This window comes from Phyllostomus discolor, chromosome 4 (genome assembly GCF_004126475.2).
Source record: "Phyllostomus discolor isolate MPI-MPIP mPhyDis1 chromosome 4, mPhyDis1.pri.v3, whole genome shotgun sequence".
Classification (NCBI taxonomy): domain Eukaryota; kingdom Metazoa; phylum Chordata; class Mammalia; order Chiroptera; family Phyllostomidae; genus Phyllostomus; species Phyllostomus discolor.
Genome location: NC_040906.2, coordinates 96,116,289 through 96,136,266, shown reverse-complemented (window position 1 = coordinate 96,136,266; position 19,978 = coordinate 96,116,289). Strand labels below are relative to the sequence as shown.

The 19,978-nt window shown below is 44.8% G+C and overlaps 1 protein-coding gene and 1 long non-coding RNA gene across 2 annotated transcripts in view; both read right to left on the bottom strand.

Moving 5' to 3' along the window:
• GPR39 (G protein-coupled receptor 39) overlaps positions 1 to 19,978 on the bottom strand; it is a 220,586-nt gene that overhangs the window by 97,373 nt on the left and 103,235 nt on the right. The window lies entirely within an intron of this gene.
• Positions 11,086 to 14,862, bottom strand: LOC118500416. The gene is made up of 2 exons (XR_004902975.1): positions 13,728 to 14,862; positions 11,086 to 13,432 (listed from the first exon to the last, which is right to left on the bottom strand). It is a non-coding gene; the product is annotated as an uncharacterized LOC118500416 (long non-coding RNA).

The following is a 19,978-nucleotide window of genomic DNA, read 5'->3' as shown; positions in this document are numbered from 1 at the left end:
TGCACAGAGCTGGGGTTCTGTAGACACCACCACCCAACCAGGCTTCCCTACTCCCCCCAGGCCATCTGACTCCATACCCAGGACCCACCTTGGCTCTCCTCCCAGGTTTTGCAGATACTCTTGGAAGTAGACTAGAAGCCACCTTCTCGTGGCCAAAAGATCTTGTGTTTCTAATTTTTTTTTTACTTTCTGGATGGTTTCACAACATTGTGGACTCTGGAAGTATAGGATCCAAATGACCAAGGCCATGCAGTGCATCAGCACTTTCTGGACAAGCAGAGTAGAGGCTGAGTGTTTGGGACTTCCAGGAGGCTGGCAAGAGCCTTGCAAGTCTACAGACAGTGGCCAGAAGGTGGGAAACTGGAGGGAGCCCCTCAGGGAACTCATACCTTGTTCTCAACACAGGCAGCCCCACAGCTCTGAAGGGACAAGGCAGGCAGGGGTTCCACAGAGAAGAACTCCCAAACGATTAACAGATTGGAGAATAAAGAAAGGAGAAGGGACACTGAGGACCAGGTGGTGAGTGAATGTCAGTCTTTTGGGAAGTAAAGTGTTCTTGGCAAGACAGATTTCCTCCTCTCCACTGTTGCCGGGATGATGCAGTGAGGGTTTCAAGGAGCCCCTGGTTTTTCAGGAAGACTTCCCTGACAGTGAGTGCTATTAGTTTTCATGTTACTGGGGAGGTAATGCACTTCCCTTTCAGGAGAACTTAAAAATGAAGACCTGTTCTCATCACCACTCGATGGTTTACAGGGGTCCAGCTCAGAGGAAAGAGTGGGTAAGTGGAGGCCCAGGTCCCTTCAGGTCTTCAGATGCTCAATTTTTCTACCAAGTGGTCTCTGTTTGCAAGAAGTTGTGTGGTCTGCAGGTGCCATCAAAAAACCAAGAGTATGTTGAATAAACCCATTTATTATGAATTCCAAGCCTGCTACTAATAATAATTTCTACCTCCTTCCCTTTTTAAACTTAGAAACCATGGTCTGTCCTCTCAAAGGCCCAGAGTGACTGTCTGTCCCTCCCTGGGTGCCACAATCATTAATGCCTGGGTTTGGGAGGTGACAGCCTGGTGCCTTCCCTTGAGAAGTTCCCCAGTAGCATTGAACCTATGTTTCATCCTCTGACAACCACTGCCTGAATCAATTATTTTGCCAAGAATTGCAATAGGGCTTTTCTAATTCTATCATCCCTGCCACGCTTATGTCCACCTTGCTCTTTACTACTATATTTTAGCTTCGATAAGAAAGAAATGGTACAAAAAAAAAAAACACATGCATCCATGGAAGTGGCTCTAGACACAGAACTTAAGGAGGATCTCTCCTCTGAAACTAGAGATCTTGCTTTGGGCAGACAATGGTAGATACAAAGGTAGAGACAAAAGAGTCTGAGACTGGGTATCAGGAAGACTCTTTGATTGGGGGCCATAGGTCTTCCAAATATGCAGGTTTGTTCACTCTGGGTGAACCTTACCCTGGCAATAAGTAAGCCCAGAGAAGCACCTGGCCTTATAGGAATTAAAAATAGAACACACAGAACCAAGAATGGAAAAAAAGGGGAAAGATGGAGGAACATCTAGTATGTGAGAAAATAAGTGAAGTTTGGAGACACCAGGGCATCACCATGGGAATAGAATTCAAATCAACATGTTTCTAAGAGCCCCCCTGGGTGACGGGCCTGGAGGAGACTCTGGTGAATGGAGGACTGAGTGATGTGCCTGACTCCACTTGCTGGAGGCCAGTGATTGGCCACTATCTGCATCTGCAAGCAGCCCTCAGACAGGGGAGCAAGGAAGCCCAGTGCAAACCCCACCAGCTATCTATGTCCATGGGGAAGGGCAAGGGCTACCGATGCTTGCAGAGTGAGCCTGGCAGGACACCTGCTGCAGCTATACCTCCTCAGTCCGACTCTCCTGAGTGGGTGTTCTTTATTTTCCTGCCAGTGAAACATGATCATGCTCATCTGTTCTCCTGTCCCCAACACAAACCCACCTGGAGAGAAAATTAATACCATGTTTGTTTACACAATCACGACCCTCTTAGCAGCTGCTTTTGAAGGACTTGGAGGACTGCACAGACAAGTTGCTCCAGCTGCCACTGTGTGGTAATTAGAATTTCCTGCTTATAAAATTTAATTCTGCCCATGCTACCACTCTTGCATCAGGAAGAAAAAAAGCAAGAGTGGGGGGATCTTTAAAAAAGCATCAAAGCTATGTAGAAACCTCTCTGTTCAGCTCAGGTGTTTAAAAGGCAAGGGCAAAGGATGGACGGAGAGACATGAAAGTCAGGATGAATTTTAAAAATACATCAAGGTCTTATAAGAATTGCATCCACATAAAAGCCCAAAGTTCATTAAGGATTAAGAGTAATAAAGACAACAAAGAAGGTCCTAATGATACCTGGAGCAAATAGAATAAAGGGATAGACCCATCAATTGGTCAAAGTGTGGCAAATTGAATAGGTAACACAAAACAAGGTGTTGAAACTCCAATTGGGCTTTTATCTTCTCTAGCAGTGAGAAGAGTCTTCAAATCAGTGTAGAAACAGCATCCCTGAAAGCAACTGAAGTCTTCATCAAGCCATGGGATAGAAGGAAACCAGCAAGAAGAAAGCCCTGCCATAGCAATGTGATCAGGGCTCAGATCAGTGATATTACATCTGGGACATGTGGAGAAGTATTCAAGAAAAACTTCAGAGATTCTGTTAGCAACTCCCACAGGCTCCTGAAGAATCTAGGAGATAGGAGTTGAGCAAATGCTCCAGTTCCAGGCTGAAGGAAAGGCTGATTCCAGAATGTGCAGGCAATTCATCCTAACCTGAGTCCTCCTTAACAATGTGAAATGGATTGTTAAACAGGTTGGTTGTGAGCATCACAAAGAGACACACTGACTTCCTGGTATCAGTGTAAGTTAACTAAAGAGAAGTCATGTTCTAGACCATTCATTACATGAGATTCTTAGGGCAAGTAACTTCAAAAGTCATTCTGAAGCTCTTAATAAGGAAATAGTCCACAAAGTAAGAGGACAAGGTAACCAGTTGGGGATACGGTCCTGCTGCTTTTCAGTCATGTTAAATAGTAAAATAGACATTAGACTCTTAAGGAATGGAGGGGAAAAGCTTGGTAAACATGCAGTCTTAATCATAGTGTAACCCCCTGCTGAACATCCACCATGCATAGGCTCCAGGTAAGACATGCTCTGGGTATGAAAGATGATGAGACCGTTCCCTGAACCAAAGGCATCCCCTTGTGATAGTCCCCATAGGTAGACACTACGGCTTGCTGAAATGTCCCCTTCTGTGTGTGGCAATCTAGGCTCCAACGCAAGAGAAAGCCTCGATTCCTGTCCAAGAGACATTCCTAGGCCAGTTTGGGATTTGCAGGTACCCTTGCAATGGCTGGTTTGGAGAGAATAGGAGACTTTAGCTGCTCTATCTATTGAAGAATAGATAAGATTTGGGAAAAAAGGATACTTCATTTCCAGGTGGTGATACAGGAAAAAGGCTGGACGTGATATGCTCATGGGAGAGTCAAGAGCCTAGTTGACTTAAATGAAGGATCCAAGCTCATTCATTCATCCATTCATCTGCTTGTTCAAGCGATTAACAGCTGGATACTATTCCAGCACTGGAGCTATGGGGATGACTGTGATACAGTCTCTGGTCTCATTAAGCTCACATTCTAACTGAGGATAGAGACAGAAAACAATTAATTACAATATCCATGCTTTAGTGTTTTTTTATTATCTTTTAGAGTATAATATTTAAAACATACACCAAAATTTAATTAATGCAACTTGTAAGGCATTTACTGACTACCTGGAACCTCAACCACCCGATCCAAGACTGAAATATCACTAGTGATTTACATCTAACTATATGCATGACCCACCATTTAATTCTAGTTGGGATGAGTGCTTAGAAGGGGAGATGCACACAGAGAAAGACACATACACATAGACAAATAACACACACCTATCTCAATGGCAGTGACTCAGAGGGGGATATGACCTAGTCTGGGGGTCAGAGAAGGCATCCCTAAGTAATGTTTTTGAGAAATGAGAGTGTATAGGCCATCATGAACTTTGAAGAATAGCCAGGCTTGGGACTTAGACTGTATATGGATAGGAGTAGCAGTAACAACAATAGTAACAGCAGCAAAAAACTCACTGCTACATCTAGGGGACTTACTATATGTTCTGCTAAACACCACAAACCTCTCATTTGATCCTTAAAACAAACCTCTACAGTAGAACTTGCTTTCCCTGTTTTGCAATGAAAGAAACTGAGACTCAGCAAGGTTGAGTAATATGGCAAGAAATGGTAAACTGAGGAGCTGACATGTGGCCAAAGAGTCTAAGAACAAGAAAAATTATATTTGCAGGCTTAGCATCATTAAATTCCTTACCCTTGACTGGAATGATGCACTTACAAATACATATTTATTTACTAAGGCTATCCATTAAACAACTAATACAGGGCACTTCTCCAAGCTTAGAGAAGACTGTCTAACTCCCAAGGCAGATGGACCTTTAGCTAAATTTATAGCCAATTAGTGCTGGGAGTCAACAGCATTTCCTCCCATGGTATGTTGAGATAGTTTTCTATCAAAATATTATTTAATGGCAAGATCCCAAGTGGAATGTTCCATAAGACCTTTAGCAACTGTGCACTGCATGTTATTTAAACCAAAAACAATGCTACTGTACTTCAGCATAAGCCAAAGAGAGCACAGCAAATGGAGTTGGCTGGCTAAAAAGGAGACATAATGATTGAAATATTTTCCAGACGATTACACCCTTGAAGGGTTTAAACGGTGCGGAGAAAGACAGGGAAAGGGAGGAGGAGGACTTAGGGTGTTTCATTTAAGAACAACAGGATTAAATTAACCTTGGGGACAGGGGATAATGGCAGAGGGTGGTGGGGGAAATATCTGCAAGAGGAGAGTAGCTTCCCAAAAGGGAAGTGTGCTGGGCATCAGGATTTTCCAGCCCAGTCAGGTAGGCAAAGCCATCTGTCATTGAGGTAATTTACAAGCAAACATGATAAATTGCTGAGAAAATATGTTTTGGGCCACATTCCCAGTCTTAAGAATGGACGAACTAATACATCTTTTTTTTTAATCCCTGAATTTGGAAAAAATTAACTGTTGTTTGAGATTTGTTTTCTTGCATTTTTTTCAGTCTAACTCTTCAACTTTAAAATGGGTATCAACAATTAAGTTACTTTGGTGGGAGACTGTCATATCAATTATCGCTCTGATAAAATTTCAACCCAGGGAAGGAGATAGATTGCATTACAATTTTTAAGTATCTATCAACTGAACTACCGTATTATAAAACTGAATTCTTAATCCTAGTTTACTTATAATTTGCAGTCAAATGGCAGAAATTCTAAGTTACACAAAGCAGCCCAAAGATTAAAAGACTATTTCAAGAATTAAAACCCAACAGACCTAAACCTTTATTGACTTCTCAGAATACTGTGAAAAATCAAAGGTTTGCACGCAGGGGGGTGGGTGGGTGTGACAGACCCAGCATTGCCAGCTCTAGAAATCATCTATAAGTCTTTGCAGCCACCCTCACTGCTTTGCTATTTCAGAGACAACTCCAAGCTCTGGATTCACAGGACCATAGTTAATGTCTGTGCATTGCTGCCCCCTGCTGGAATATAGAACCCATTTTATTTAGGGCCCAAGGAAATGGCATTTGCAAATTTCCATTACGCTACTTTTCAATTCCCTGTCCTCCCATCCCCCATCAGAAATAACACTCTCCCAAAAGACTGTGTTAGATGATTCCATCTGAGCTAACAGGCAAACATCCCTTATAATGCAATTAGTGGCATTCCTCATTCTGCCACCCCAGTGACCCTCCAGTGGTGTGGTTTGCCAGGGGCAGTGAAAAATATGAAACAAATCGTCTTGCTGCTCCAAGGATCACTTCATGAAAATATTTCATTGAATTAATATTAATTTGAGCACCAGTAGTTTTTTCTTCTCAAGGGATTCTGGGGCAAAAAAGTCAGCCAGTCCTTCCCTCCCTGCTGTTCATAGGATATCTGTACAGGATGCTTCTTTTTTGCTGATGAGGCTGCTATATCCTGAAAACCAACCCATCTCAAAGCCTCTAAAAATGAAGATTCTGCCTAAGCTACAGAGCCCCCTAAGCTGTCAATGAAGTCCCGAGGGTGCTAGTGTTCACTGGCACTTGGTGGGATAAGGCGGGGTCTTCGTTTTTACAGCTTGGCTCTTGGAAGGAGGTATGCTTTGAGGAGAGTGAGGAGGGGAAGAAAAGTAATTTCAACTGTGATGACCACGTCTCCACATGTGGATGGTAGGAGCACCAGGTAGACACACACACAGTTCACCACTCCTAGGCAGCTTACAGCTTAGTAGACAATTCTTAGTGGCCTTGTCAATACCAGCTGTGCCAGAGCAAGACTCAAGACTCAGGCCCAGAATTAACAAAACCCCTTCCTAAACTAATTTACAAACTTCCAGATAGGGTCAAGTGCCTCCCAGATAGGGTCAAGTTCAAGGAGTTTATCATCACCAAGCCCTTATTATATGAAATGTTAAAGAGACTTATCTAGGAAAAAGAAGATAAAAACATGTACAGTAAAATGACAGCAAACTCACAATTATTAACAACCACACCTAAAACAAAAAGAAACTAAGCAATCAACTAGAATGGGAACAGAACCACAGAAATGGAGATCACAGGGAGGGTTAGCGACAGGGGAGTGGGAGGAGGAGAGGGAGGGAAAAGGTACAGCGAATAAGTAGCATAGATGGTAGGTAGAAAATAGGGGGAGGGTAAGAATAGTATGGGAAATGTAGAAGCTAAAGAACTTATGACACATGAATATGAACTAAAGGGGGGAATGTGGGTGGGAGAGGGTGTGCAGGTAGAGGGGAGTGAAGGGGGAAAATGGAACAACTGTAATAGCATAATCAATAAAATATATTTTTAAAAATCTATTTTAAAAAAGACTCTTCCAGCAACCCCTCCAGACAGATTTCTCTCTCTGAGTGTCTCTGCTTGGCCCCTGATATGCACCATAATCACCCTACCCATAGGAAGCTCTCCCAGTAACTAATGCAAGTTCCAGCTCCCAGCCCAGACCCATCGAATTAGCACACCTGTGTCTGAGAACTATCACTATAAATGTCATCTTTCTCCAAATGTCAACTCCCAACCAAAAATGACACTTGGCTATGTCTTGCATTAGCTGATGGGGGAAAAATACAAGTCTGATAAACTATTCTTCATACCTATCATTGATGTTGATGGCCTAGTCATCCTCCCAGGCCTCCATGGACATGAAAGCTCTCAGAAAACCTTCCCCTAATCACCAACCCAGCTCTGGCCAGGAAAAATCAGTCATTCCCTCTCTCTGGTGAACCCTCAACCCTGGGTGACAGTAGTCATCACAGAGGCTCACTGTCCCTTGTTATGCAGAGTGGTCCTGGGCCAGCATCATCTGCATCCCCTGGCAGCTTGTTAGAAATGCAGGCCTTGCACTTAGGCCTGCTGATCCTCAAGTGGGCCCGCTGAGGCTGGAGAATTGTCAGGATACTTTCTGCACACACACACGTGCACCCACATGCATGTGCATACACACAAACCCCCCTCCCATGTGGATTCTGAGGTGGTTTTAGGGCAGCCTGAGCCTTATTCAACTCTGGGTCTCCAGTATCTAGAGCAGGGCCACATATATTCACTTTCAGCGTCAATATGTACTTAGAGAGTGAACAATAAATGTGAACAAAGGACTTATTTTTTTACTCATGAGGACTAGAATGACAAAATCCAGGAATAAACTCTCATAGTGTGTTTTCAACCCCTTGTGGGGCAATGGAGCCTGAGAGTGTTTATGGATGGGAGCTCTCTTCAATCACAGTCCCAATTACAAATGACCAGCTAGTCGGAGTTTGTAAAGCAGCTGCCTCACGTGGACTGCCTGACTGATTTCTCAGCCTCGCTGGGAAAGGGAGTGAAGGGCTGTCAACTGCAGAGTGACTGGTGTGGAATCGAGAGTGATCCAAAGTTAGAGAGTCGGAGAATGTCAGCCCTGGAGCTTAGGCCCTGCATGCCACAGATGAGGGGGCAGAGGTATGACAGGTAAAATGACCACTGCCAATGCCTGCTCCAGGCTTCCAGGCTGGCAAATCAGGGGCTAGGACCCAGGCTTTAAACCACACTATACTTTAAATACCAGCATTGTCTCAGGCCCATCACAAATTCCTATTCCCTACTCACTACCCCCCCCCAACAATATCCCTGTATTAATATTTATTTCATTGCTAAGACATAACCTAAGACCAAACAATGGGAACTTAAAACAAAAAGTTTATATTTTTCTCTTGAAAAAGTCTGAGCAGACAGGTGACCCAGAGGTTAAAGTGGCTCTGCTCCAGCTGGTCACCCAGGTCCACCATCCTTACTACACCACCTCATGTGCAAGATGGAAACTGGACTTCCACAACTCTGCTGGGGTCCAGCTGCAGAATGGTAGAGTGAAGTGAAAAAAGTCAAGCAAGCTCAAGCAACTTCCTTTTGAGGATGGGGCCCTTAGCTGAACACATTGCTTCTGCCCACATCCATCTGGCTGTGATCAGTCACTTGCCTTGTAAGGGAGGCTGGAAAGTAGAGTCTAAGTAGGTGGCCTGCACCCAGACTGAACAAAAAGGATGGGAGAACGGATGTTGAGGGACAGTCTCTACCCACAGTCCATGATTCTGTTGAAGGTGGGGCCACCAGGGAGACTGGTGTCTCTGGGTTGTTTTGTTTGTTTGTTTGCTTTGATGCTTTCATGGAGAGAAAAGATTGGACAGGAGACTGGGAGAGCAGGACAGGGATGTAGAAGAGAGGATACCAGACCACCCTGCATATATAACTCATCACTCCCTGATTAACAAATACTAAACTTTGTTGTTTCTATATCCACAACCTGTATACACACACATGCACATACCTCAGAACATGCAGATTTATGCATCTTCTCCACACTCAGGGTTCACTTTTGCCATCTGAATAAGAAAGCAGTTGGCTGAAGAAGCCAAAAGTCCCTCAGCCACCTCCCCAACCATAACCATGAGCTCTCTTTTGGCCAAGCTGGGCACTGATGACCTCTTTGACCATAGAATTCACTTTCTAGCCTCCTCCTACCTGAAGTAGAAGACCCAGCATTTTCATCGCCTTTTGCTTGAGGGGTCTGAGGTGGACAATTTGCATGAGGAATAAATGCAGAAGCTTATTCCATGAAGGTGTCAGAGAAGGAACTTGGACCCATAGAGCACAGGGCCCAATGAGAGAAGAAAACCTGAGCAGATGAATCAAGGTCATTTCAAAAGCATCTTGAAACACAGAAGCTATCCTGTTCCCTTACCCCCTGCTAAAACCACAGCCAGTTCTGTCCACACTGGCACAGGGCCACCTCACCCCAGACTACTCATGCTTGACTCCAGAGAGGAAGCAGATACTGCTGGGATCCCCAGCCAGCCCCTGGCTTTCACATCTCCCCTCCCATCACTTCCTCCCCTTCCAGGTCTGTGATAGGAAGTCCTACTTGATCTTGCATTTTCTATAGGTTCATAACATTTCTAGCAGGAGGGACTTAGAAATCAGCTTCTCTAATCTTCCTTTTTTGTGAGAAGGGAAACTGAAGCTCAGAGAGATGAAAGAATCTGGTCATATGTCAGCCACTGGTAAATTTGGGATTAGGACTCCACATTGTGGAGTGGAGAAGCAGACTCTCGAAGTGGCAGAGCAGACTCTCTTTCTGCCATGCTACCTCTCTGATTCACTGCACCATGCCTTCCTTTATTCCTCCATCAAATAGTAATAGTAGAAGTGACAGTTAACATTTATTACTTCCTTCATTCCAGGCACTGTTTTTGGTGCTTTGCACATAGTGTCTCATTGAATCTTCCCATTTATCCTTTAAGGAAGATATTTCTATTATCTCCATTTTGCTGATGAGGATAATAAAGCCTAGAGTAGGGGAAAAAAAAACCCAAAAACCTTGTACCACTACTCCTTCCTCCTTCACAGATGACCATGGCAATCAATGAGATGAAAGGTTCAAGCCCTCTGCCCACACCACACTCCAAATCACCCTGGCAGCCCTATCCAGTCTCCTTCCAGGGTCCCCACAGTCCTCCTCTTTCCCCCGTGCCCTGGGTTGTCAGTCCACAGAACTGGCCCACTGATACAATTTTCCCTTGTTTTTCTATGTTGTTTAATGTTGCCAATGATCAAGGAGAGAGTCAATAGTGTGGATAATAGAAAACTATGGAATATCCAAAATGTTTTTCTTTTGCTCTGAGAATTTGGAATATGATTTAAATTTTCCAGAAGGCCTATTATCCCAATTCAGGCTTAGGCTTGTTATAGAAAAGGCTCATGTCTTCTTCACTGACCAGTTTCCAGAGTGAAAGGGGGTGCAAGGGAGGCTGACAGGCAGGGCAGCCAAGTCTGGTTGGTCACCTCAGAGAAGCCACCCAGCACACATTCCACAGGGAGGCCTCGGGCTTGGCTACTTGTGTGGAAGCATCACCAGTCAGACTAATCCCTCAGGTTTACAGGGATTTTTCCTTTCAAAGACAGCTCATCCGGAGCAAAGAAACCAGTCCCAACTCAATTTTGATTTCACACCACGCTCAGGAGTGAAAGGATGCAGGAGCCCCCGTCGCTGGTCAGCCAGGAAATTGGCAGCTCTCAGCTGGCATTTCACAGCAGTGGTGTCGAGATTGCCTTTAATAGTACACTTGCAGTGATGGGCAGAGGCTGAGATAAAATTACAAACGCACAAGCACAGATGTCCAGATGAGGGCTGTTTTAACATGCTGAAACAAAAGTGCTCCCTGGTGGGTTTCTTCTTTGCCTGTCAATCCAGCCAAGTTTCTGGAACAGGATGCTGTAGCCTCCAGCTCAGAAACATCTGTAATCCTAAACCATGTGGCAGATGGGGTCTTCTGTAGGTGGTGCAGACATTGTGCAGAGGGGTGCTGAGGAGCCAGAAGACTCCAGACCCAGCAGTGAGTGCCCCCTCGGTGCCCCTGGGAGACAGGGACGGCTGGGTCTCCTCCCTCCAGGAGTGCCTCTTCCCTTCCTCAATTCTCCAGGGCCATGAGGCTCACGCTGCCTTCCTGTTCCCACAACTAATTTTCTAGGAACCCTGGACAACACCTTTTGCTGGCCTTAATACTAAATGATAACTTTATATTTTGCAGTAGAAGAAAACATTTTCTGCATGTGTTGGAAGAGTCTTCAGCACCCTAAGGAGGGGGCTTACAAGAAGTGTGGGTGATGAGGGTGGGTAGGATGTAGCTGAGAGGTAGGCACATGGTCCTCCTAATGCCAGCTTCCTTTTTCTTTGCCTATACATAGTTTTTTTGAACATCTTGTTTTAGCTTCTCTGCACCACAAGTTTCCTACATCATAGTTCTTTGGACTGAGATTACAGATACCTCCACATGGGCAAATGATCTGCCTGGAAGCCTCTCGTGCCAACTTTATTTTTCCAAAAGAGGTCAGGTAGCTCCCATCCCATGTGTTTCTATGATGGAATCCTGCTGTTCTTCATCAGAAGATGGGGTCTATTTTAGTGCCCCCTTGAATCTGGGCAGGCCCAGTGACTGTTTTGACCAACAGAGTATAGCCACCTAACTAAGTTTACATGGATTGGGGAAGAACCACACAGCCAAACACTTCCCAAATTCCTGAGCAGAATAAAATAGCTGTTGTTTGGGGTGGTTTATTAAGCAGGAGTAAATAATCAGAACAACTCCTCTGCCCCAAAATATTTTCTCAAATTGTCTAACACATTGTTTGAAAACCCTCTATTAGTCAAACCTCTGGGTTAAAGCTCCAAGTCCCGTTGCTGAAGTGTTAATGGCATCCAGGTATAAAACCCAGAGCTTACACCATACATTAATACCTGAGCGCTGTTAAGTTAGGACCTTAGCACCTGGTGGAACTCCAAGAAAATGGGATGTTGTCCTCATATGCCATGATATGGGGAGACAGAAGAGAAGTCAAAGCTCAAAGTATGCAAGTATTGAGTGGGGTGAGCAGCCTGGTGAATTAACCCAGAAGGTAGTGCAGCCATCTAATGCAGCCCAGAGGGCCCTGCAGGCAATGCTGAGGCCTCTTTCCTGTTAGTCTATGCTGTTTTTCTAACACTAAGAGAAACACACTTCTGCAATGAGGATTTCATTGCTCTGGGCTTCAGCCATGGGCAGAGCTGGAGCCTGTGTGCATTTCAAAGATACCAGGCTGGCCTGTCCCAGGTGGAAGGAAACCATTTGCCTAGGAGCCTATAGGGAGCAGGGTAGATGGTGGGGAGGATACCTCCCTGATGAGGTCTGTAGAGGTCCACAATTCTTGGCTAAAACTCTGGGGGCCAGTCAGAGTTGTTTAGGAATTTGAAATTTCTCAGGTTTTAGACCGGTGTTACAGTGCATCCACTGTATGCTACAAATTAACTCTGCAGGTTGTGGGATAGTATCCTGAAATCAATCAATCAATCTCTCTCTCTCTCTCTCAAACACACACACACACACACACACACACACACACACTTCTTCAGCAAAAGGCATGAATTTTCACACTCAGTTTGATAAATGCCATAAATAACCTCCTATCAGGTTGGTCCAGGTTTCTGCTAAAAAGTTATGGTAAGTCTCCAGTTTTCAGAACTTTTTTGGTCTGGGATCATGGACCTATTTTGCCCATATTTGGTCAGTTTTCCCACCAAGGCCATGTGTCAGGATGTCATTGAAAAGGTTGTTTCCAAGCCAGGTTTGAGAGATGTTTGATGCCACCTTCTTGGAGCATTTCTTAGAGGCTTCCGGAGAGTGCACCCCCCGCCCCAAGCACCGTCAGCCTCCCCTCTGGCTGCTCCTCAGACAATGAATGAACAACGTGCCTGTTTTGTCACACACATGCCCTGTGTCTCCAACTAGCCTTGGTCTCTCCACTGAAACCACCAGCTAGTACTGTGCCTGGTACAAGTTGGCACTTGTTACATGGCTGATGCCAAGGAGAGTTCAATTTCTCCATCTTATGCTGACATGGGGCAGAAACAGCCTCAGTATTTATAACCCCACTCCCTCCTTGGCTCTCACTGTGTGCAGAGCATCAAGACCTGTGGGCCACCAAAGAAGAATCAAACAGGGATCATTCTGCCCTCGGGTGGATGAACAGGAAAGGCAGGAGGCATTAAAGAAACATAAATAATCTCTTACCTGTGATTATATATAAAATCCCTGGCCTCACTGCTGTCACACCTACTCTCAACAAGCCTGTCAGGAAGACATCACTACCCTCATTTGCAGATGAACACACTGAGCCTGTCAAAGGTGCCACCCTGAGTCGATGCCTGAGCTGAGCCCTCAACCCTGTGCTCTAAACATAGAGACTTGGAAGTTATCCCTATGATCTCACCTTTAACAGGAACCTAAACAACAAAACAAAGAAACAAGCAAAATATAACCAAAGACACTGAAATAGAAGACAGGCTGACAGTGACCACAGGGGAGAGAAGAGGGAATTTCAGGGGACAATGGGAAGGGTTTACAGGAACAAATTTAAAGGACACATGGACAAAAACTAAGGGGAGGGTGGTAATGGGAGGGAAGAGGGGAGGCTTGGGTGGGTGGGCTGGATTGGGAGTAAAAGGGAGAAAACTGTACTTGAACAATGATTAAAAAAAAAAAGAAGTTATCACTAGCTGAGGATGAGAGTGGGGGAGTGTGACAGACATGAAGGGACAGGATCCCAGAACTTTTTGGAGGGTGTGACATTTGCACTGGGGCTTGAAGGGCTGGAGGGTTGGATTAAGCCCAGCCTGGCAGCTGATGGGAGAGGAGGGCATTCCAGTCAGGGGTCTCCGTCAGGCAAGGGCAGAGAGACAGGAAAGCACCTCCATGGTGAGTTCCCAGTGGTCCAGTTGGCTCACTGCAGGGTGTGTGATGGTGACTTGTAGAAGAAAATGCCCTAAAGGTGGTTTAAGGAGTGAGGGGAAAGAGGGGAAAGGAGGCTTTATCTGTGATATTTCTTCATATACACACACAGAGATTTAAAAATCTGACAGCTTTAACATGTCATTATGAGTATATGTTACAGTATTCTCTGTGCTTCCTATATCTTTAAAATTTATTTTTTTTAAAAAAAATCTGTTTAGTAGCACTCAATTTTGGAGGCCCTGTATTCTAGGCTAAAGACTTTGGATTGATTCTATGGGTTCCTTTTGAGAGGACCATTTTGATTGAGAACATGACCCATGTCAAAATTGTACTTCAGGACAAAGATTCTGACAGCATCTTGTAGCACCAGATTAGAGTGGAGAGAGTGTGCAGAAAGGGAGACCAGCCACATCACCTACCTACAAGCTCCATCTGGCAGAGGAAATGAGAGATGCATGGAGAGAAGCTAGCCAGCAATGAAGTGCAGGGTGCAGTTTGTCCCAGCTCCTGGCATACAGAGGCCAGACATGGCCAGATTGGGATGGGGAGGCTGGGGAGGAACCACCTGCAGAGCAATGCCCCACTGCTGGGCTGAAAGGTGGGCACTGGTGCCATGAGCTTACCCATGAGAAATCTAATAGGGACAGGCAGGGAGGGGATCCATGATTAACACATCTGAGTAAAGCCTCGTTCCAGAGGGAATAGATTGGTGAGGAAAGTGCAGGCTGAAGGAGATAATTACCAGGGAAATCCAGGGCTTTCTCATTCTCAGTTACCCTCTGCACAGGTGTTCTGGGGAGCTCTGTCCGAGCCCAACTACTGCCATAGTAGTTGCCATGGTTACAAAAATGGCAGTGTTCTCTGCAGTGGTGGCTCTCAAACTTGCATTTGTATCAGAGTCACTTGGAGGGCTGTTTAAAATACAGGTTACTGGCTCAGCACTTCTTTTTTCTACATTACACGTTCCCCAAAGCTGGCCCTCATGATGGTTGACAGAACTGTCACAGTTCCAAGCTGAACTGAACACAGAAAAAGAAGTGCCAGTTTGTGTGATGTTAACCATTTGAACTCAGTATAATGGATTGTCCCTTTTTCTCTAAGACAATTTCGTTTATATTTAAAGGCATTAAAATGCTTGTATCAAAGGATAAAGGCAAGAGATCATCTTTTTCTTTGATCTTTTCCTTTTTAAATGTTCTTCCTTGTCAAAATAAATGGGTGAAAACCTAATTTCAGTCACTTCTCTTTTTTAAGAAAAATCTTGTCTGTGAAATTCCCTCAGTAGCACTCTGCTATGGTGCCTCCCAACACCTAAGGGGCACTTGTATTTTACAGAGTAATTGTGGTTCAGAGTGACTTGTCATGTGGGTAGGTGGTGGCAGAGCCACATGGTTCTGAGGTAGGAGATAGTCAGGAAGGAAACTCCAGAGGCCCCACAGGGCTGAGGTAGAAAACATCTATACACAACAAAGACCCCCTAAGACGGTTGTTCCTGTTTTCTGGGATAACTGAATCATGGAATGCGCCTGCGCAGTACCCCTGATTCATTATAATATCATTATAATAAAATAACATTGTGGGACTCTCTTCTCCAGTAGCCAATCAAGAAAATCATGGGAAACCACACATGCACAGTAGATTTGAAATCTAACCCCTTGTACCTGAGCAGGAAAAGCCCGCCAAAGACTAGCCAGGGAGCTTCTGCCCTATAAGAATAGAATCCCCCAGGCCCACGTGTTCCTTCTCTGCTCAGAGTTGGCCCACTCCCATGTCCTGTGGAGTGTACTATCGCTTAATAAATCTTCCCACTTTCTTTATGCCATAAACTTTGTGTGTTCGGTTCAATTCTTTGTCCTCAATCACTAAGAACCTGGTTACCTGTGCACACCTGTGGCAGTTTTTGGCGAGCCAGCCAGAAGAAGACACCGGAGTGGTAAGCCCCCCTTGCTCCTCTGACACCCAGGATGTCCTTTTTCATTATCACTTATTCTGTTTCGGTGAGTCTGATGTTCCCTGTTGGAAGGTCGGCCACTCCCTCAATAGGCATAGTTGGACCTTCCATACAGGATATCAGTCACCACCTCACCTGCACTATGACTTCCTTTTGCAGTCTCCTCATCAGGCCCACAGATAGTCTTTTATGCTTGTCCTCCCCAACTGACTTCTGGTCTTTATACCTTCACTTATACCCCACTTGCCTTTTATGTATGAAGGGTTTCTGCTGTCTTTGTACTAAGATATCTACCTTGGGGTCATTGATAGGCTATTGCTAAGTAGAGTTGTAGGAATAAGCCACTCCCATCTTTGGCACATGTATACTGTCATTGTAAGCAGCAACATTGCTTAGAACTGCACAATAGGTGCCTGCTGGTCACTGGTTACTAGAATGGCCATGTGGAGCCACTCTTACCTAATCAGTTGAATTTGGAATTCTAAGGTGGTTTACTTGTTCCTATAAGGGTATTTTAATTTCCCCTCTCAGTCCATTGTCCCTCTATGAAACCCACCTCCAGTATGAAAGGTGGTGTTTTAGACATCTCTTGAGGTCCCTTCTGGGAGATTTCAGATGCAGGTGCAATTTCTTAAAGCTCTGGAAAATTACATAGAATATTTAAGGGTCTTCTTTGTGTTCTGGAAAAGAGTCATTTTATAATAAGATCATTTTGGTGCTCCTCTTAATGGTTTACAGGGCCAGAAATTATTTTTCTAGTAAGACACTTCCTTTGCCCCATATCTTAAAGCTTACAGGAAAATGAGGGTCCCTGTAGATGAAGAATACAGAAATGGAAATGTACTCAGGCCACAAGGGTAGAGTCTGGGATTGTCAGGATTATACGCAATTGCTCAAGAATGCTGGACTGGTTCCTTCACAATAGTTAGAAACAGAAGTAGACTGTGGTGATTCTCTCAAGTCTTTTAGATTTCTGTTGGCCGACACTCACTAGGATTTCTTTCGCCAGAGATGTCTGGTAGTTTGGCGAGATCCCAGAGGATGCCCTGTGGCCCACTAGGAAGCTCCTGAGGCAAGAAAAGAGGGACGCCTCTAGTCTGCAAAGGAGTATCTCTGTGTTTTTCTTCTCTTTAGGATCACCACAGTCGAGATGGGAACCACACCTTTCATCCTTTCTAAATCACCATTGAGTTGCATTCTTAGCAATTGGGATAAATTTAACCCTAGAATTTTTTTTAAAAAAAGGAAGAGATTAGTTTTCTTTTATAACACTGTTTGGCCCCCAATATAAATTAGGGATGCAGAGCTATGGCCTGACAATAGGAGCAGGAATTACAACACTATCCTACAGTTAGGTCTATTCTGCCAACAGAAAGGCAAATGGTCTGAAATTCCTTTCATGCAAGCATTTATGGCTCTGTACTGAGAGCTCTTGTTTTGCTCCAATCCCACCCAGACAGAACCCACAAGTGTTGATCAACTAGAAGATACCCTCCTTAGTTCCCCACCTGTCTCTCAAGGGAGATTAAGGGGACCCCAGAGTTCTGGAGTCTCTGCCCCTACCTTAAAGGGAGCAACCTCTCCACCATCTTATGCTATGGACAACCTAAAGCCACCAGCTGAGGAAAAACTCAGCCCCACAGGACATACATAAATGAAAACGTGAAAGTTTTGGAAAGAATTATGTGGTGTTAGTTAATAATAGAAGGTATAAGTCATGAAGATGCAATCTTGGTGGATATCAGAAGGTGTATGAAAGAAAAAATAGAAGGTTTGTGAATGTTGCAAAAAGGTCTGGAAGTGAAAGTTTTAAGAAGCCTGGTGGATGTCAGAAGGGAAAGGATTTTCCTTCATGCTTTGTATTTTTCTCCCTACCTGATCCCTCCAGAATTTGGCATTCTGAAGAAGTGATGACATAAGGTTTCTTTGCATAAATCCAATAAGACCAGTCATTAATAGTGTTTTTATTAGCCAAGACTTTGGCTGGAATGTCATGCCTGAAGGGGGCATGTATGGGTTCTGGTCGTTACCAGAAAGCCCTGAGGAACTGGGATTGACTTGTGAAGCTAGCATAAGCCCACAAGAAAAGCCTGGTACTTTGGTTGGTTATGCGTTTCGTGGCAGTCTTTCCAGGGAAGGAACTAAGGTTGCTTTCCTGAAAGATGGCCAAAAAGAAACCTGTAGGCACAATGGAAGTCTCAAGGATCTGAGTGAAACAACTGGTACAGGCGAAGCCAGATGGCAGATGGGTGGCTCTGCTTCTGTGCCCCGAGGGGCGGACTGAGAATTCAATCTAAAAGTTCCCTGTGTAAGTTCCAGCAAAGCAAACTTAAATATCATAGATGATCCAGGCTGCTCTTGGTGTGTTTATGCAAACGAACAGGCAAAATTAAAAGCTGGACTCAATGTAGTCCCTTCAATAACAATGAGGGTAACCTTAGGGAGAAAAATCATGGTTCAAGGAAGATCACAATGCTCAGTATGTATATCAGAATGGTGTGACTAACTGACTTAAAAGTTTGTTTTCATTTGGAAGTTGAAACTGGGTTTGTAATATCACCAAAGATGTTCAATTTACAGGCACTGTAAATTGCCTGTAAATTGAAGGGACCTGTCAAATTGCCACTATTAGATGTTCATTGTAGCAAAGGCCTTGCAACTGGATGTCTTCCCAAGAGACGGTCTCACAGGCACAGAGACTGGTTTGGGGATTGTTGTGTGAATTAACATGTGTGTTCTTCCTTCTGTTTTCATAGGGCGTATGCCTATGACCTCATTACCAGAGTGATTGCTTGCAATATAAACCTCATTTAAGGAGCCCACCTTCATCATCGCCCCTTGAGACTCAATGCTTTGGCTAAACTCAGTGCTTAGGTTGGTGAACGGTTTGGGTGGTCTGCGGGCTTCACTTTAGAACTAATTTTTCCTTTTCTGTCCTAATAGTTTGGACAGAAAGGGCCCAAAAATCTGAAAGGAGGGAAATCCTAACATATTCCCCTCAGCCTGAGCTAAGTATAGTGGGTCACAAGAGTTTCGGATAGGTGTAGCATGCCTTGTACACCTTCCTCCTGATAAGCCATTCCTTACTTACGTCCCTGCCTTTGTCATTTAGTGGTTATGATTTAATTGCGCCTTCCAATTCTTTCCAAATCTGTCACCTCCAGAATATTACCAAGATGCCAATGGTCCAGTAATGCCAGCCTTTGGACACCAAGCCTGCAACTTTCTAGTGACAGCCAACTGACGAGGATTCTGTAAGGTCCTTCCCCTTACAAGAAGGACTCCCTCTGTGCTGCACCCCCCCCGCCCCCTTTCAGGGCACCCCTGACCCATGGGTAGGTAGGACAACATCCATGTCCGGCCGGAAGCAGTTACAAGAAGATGAAACCTTCATCCATTGTCCCTTTATGTGATTATAAAGTTGTATATCTGAAAGGAGGGAATTGTAGGAGGGTGCAGCCAGAGGGTTCCCCCCCAAAAAGAAGGATTTGTAATGGGGTTCAGAACTCAAGGTGTCCAGATTATAGGATGTCCTCACCCTCCATCCCAGGTGTGGTTTGGGGGAAGGGACAAATGGAGCAGGGCCATTGAGAGCTGTTTCCCATAGCAACAGCCTTGCAGCTACCTTCTGGTGTGGTCATTTAACATATATATGGCCTTTGGCTGGTTGCATAGATATGTTAAATAGCTGTGGCCAAGCTCTAAGCCAGGGGAATGGAAGTAACTTTCCCTAGTTACGGCACCTGGGAGGCAACTCCCCCTGGTTACAGTGCCTGTACCTGCATGAGAACTTGGAGATGATTGGTTCCATGACATGGGGCCGCACCTGCCCAGACCCACAATGGCAGCCCACTAAAGCTGGAAGGCTTTGAGAGTTCTGGCACGTGAGGCCGAGTGTGGGAGGAGTTGGAAATGGGGCTGCAGGAGAAGATTGGCGCAAGGATTTAAACTCAGTCATGGCAGTCATTAAAAAGAGAACCATGCGTCTTTGGCAGAGTGGAGACTCCCGCAGCTGTGCAAATGCCACTCATGATGCAGCCGCTTGCAGCTCCTCTACCGCCT